This window comes from Pundamilia nyererei, unplaced genomic scaffold (genome assembly GCF_000239375.1).
Source record: "Pundamilia nyererei isolate P.nyererei 1_Seehausen unplaced genomic scaffold, PunNye1.0 scaffold00061, whole genome shotgun sequence".
Taxonomy (NCBI): domain Eukaryota; kingdom Metazoa; phylum Chordata; class Actinopteri; order Cichliformes; family Cichlidae; genus Pundamilia; species Pundamilia nyererei.
Window position 1 is genome coordinate 3,232,242 of NW_005187462.1, and position 2,958 is coordinate 3,235,199.

The window sequence follows — 2,958 nt, forward strand, 5'->3', positions numbered from 1 at the left end:
ACGATATGTTACACAATTAAATAAGATTTACAAGAGGCTTTCTGAAATATTGACAAACGTTCTAAGCTTGTGTTAAAGTAGCTGCTTGGCAAATCAAATAAATATGGGAACATTTCTGGCTATTTGTTTTTTCTGTCATGGAAACAACAAATTCAATCTTTCTATCAGAACTACATCTTTTTGGTGTAGTCACAACATTTTGGTGTCAGTGAGACAGTGGCAACACGATAGAGGTGTTTTTGATGCAGATTTGTTGTTGTTTTTCATGAATTCTTTTTATGTATAGTAATGATTTAGCACGTAGACAGTGGCTGTGCTCTGCTATGGAACGATCTGTGGAAAATCATCAGAGGACTCCGTGCAGTCCTGTGATTTAGTAGCTTAAAGAAGCACTTTTTGCAGCAGTAACTTGAAGTAATACTTTTTCGTGTGACTTTGTCAGTCTCTCACATTGTTGTGGAGAAATTGTGTTCCACTCCTCTTTACAGCTTCACTTTATTGAGTTCTGTGTGCACTTGTTCGTGCACAGTTTTCTTAAGTTCATTATACAGTATTTAGTCAGCTTGAACCACCTTGATTCTTTTCTTTTCCAACTATTCAGCTGTAGATTTTCTGAGGGACTCATATTTGACTCTAGAATACTTTGGTTTACAGAGAAGTTCATGGTCGATGTGATGAATGCAAAGTACCCATGAAGGTGATGTCCAGGTGAAAATAAGTCCAATTCATCACCCCTCTGCCACTGTTGATATGAGGTGTTTGTCCTGATATGCTTGTGTGTGCATTATTAAATTATAACATCTCCACTTTGGTGTGGTGTGTCAAAAGGATATTGTTCAAAAAGTTTTGTGGTTTATTTAAATGCCTAAGCTGTGCTGCCATGACCTTTTTATAAAGAAGTGGTTTTCTCCTGGCAGCCCTTGCAAATAAGAAAACCAACAGGCTCAACTGTGTGTCTCAGACAGTGTTAATGGAGCGTGTTGTTTTGTACACGTTTCAGTGATTTAGGTCTGTGGTTGGAGTGCACAGCCAGTGTTGCATGCTGACAAACTATTAATTGTTACCACCTGTGCCTATTAGGGATTAGGTCCAGGTAGTGTTTTGTGGATGGCTGCGCCGACATGTGCATTAGAACTGCTGAGGAAAACCTTGTGCTAAATTGCATTTGTTTTTTTCTTATTGTCTAGTAATATTAAAGATTTTATACATGAAATTGTGAGTGCTGAAGTTCTTATTCATAAGTTAATACTTCCAAACAAGTTATATTTGTTCAGTCTTCTTCTAACTGTACTGTCATGAACTTAAACATTGAATTTGTTAACCGAAGTCTGCAGAATCTGAAGGTTTTGAGCTTTTGGCAGTTTCTCTGAGCACTGCACAGTCTGAACTGGAAATCCACTCTTGGAAAGACTGTTGCATTGTTTTAACACAAACTGTGAAAACTTCTGCTTTTACACTTCCAGATAATCAGTAAATCAAGTCCATTTGATTAGTATCTGGCTGCTACTTAGTCACATAATTCCTGTGGAAGCAGAAAGGGTGTATTTAATGTGACGTCAACGTCAAATTGGTTTTTTATTTGTTTATTAATTCATTAATTTATGTTCGTGTTGCTGTGTGTGTTTCTGTGTTGTTCACAACATTAGAGTTCAGCTTTGATTGCAATTTGTTTGTAGGATTATTCAATTATTTTGTGTTTCCTAACATGTTAGCATTATAGTTACTGTAGGAAAAGAATTAATATACATGTTGTTCCATGGTTTACTGGTGTTGAGCTTCCGCTATACCCCCTGTTTCTGGTTTATTTGTTAGTTTATTTTAACTGGTGGTTTCTTCTTTAATTGGATGTAATTGTTATTCGTTTTTGGTTTTCGTTTCAATTAATAAGTGCTGTATTGGAATGACATTTTTATTACCGTTTGTTTTCACTTTCCTATTACTTAGTGTTCCTAATGTGTTAAAGCAGATCTCCTCCCACCTGTTTCCATTTGGCCATTATCCTTTTTTTGTATTATTTTTGAATTACAACATTTTTGAAATTTGACGCTTGAAAATGGCATATTATCAGTGTTATTGTTCTTGTACAAGTTATTTAGCAGTTCTTGGAGACTGTTTGGGATATAATGTGCCACATTTAACCCTTCTGGGTGATATCCAACAATTTTGAAGCAGAAATATTGCTTTTAGTGTTGTCAATCCACATTGCTGGCATTGCATCTTTCAACATGTTTGTAGGTGGATTTGAATGCACCAGGTGTAAGTGCAGCCACTCAGCCTCTACTCAATGTGATCATAGAAGCAGGTGCAGATGTGTGTCACAAGTTAATCTAGTAGTAGGCTGTGGTTCTTGGCCACAGGTGGCAGCAGTGGACTCACCTCCATTGGAGACTGCTCCAGCTGCTATGTGGTAGTCAGTAGATGGATTCCAAATTGAAGATCATATGCAAGTTTTGGGGACTGTTTATTACTAATCACTGTGTAACTGCTGTAAATTCACAGTAACTGCCATCTCCTTACAAATGTTTATTGGATTAACCACACTTATACAGACTGTATAGAACTACCAACTCTAAAATGTTTGTTTGCAGAGAAAAGATACAGACAGACTATGCTTACAGGATCTGATGTGACAACACTAATGAAATATTGATGTGTCATTTTTGTTCAAGACGTTTTTCTTATGGGCAAAAATATTAAGATCATGATGAACAGGGGTGGTGATTCCTATGACTTTGTGTATATAATTTGGAATTTTGTACAGATGTGGTCCAAAATAGATACATGATATCATATCATTCATTTCAAAGGTTTATTTGCATGGCTGTCTTTGTGGTGTCCCAGAAACGATGTGGGCTTCATAGATAATTGGCAAACCTTCTGGAGGAAACCTGGTCTTGTTAGGAGAGACGGCATCCATCCCACTTTGGATGGAGCAGCTCTCATTTCTAGAAATATGGA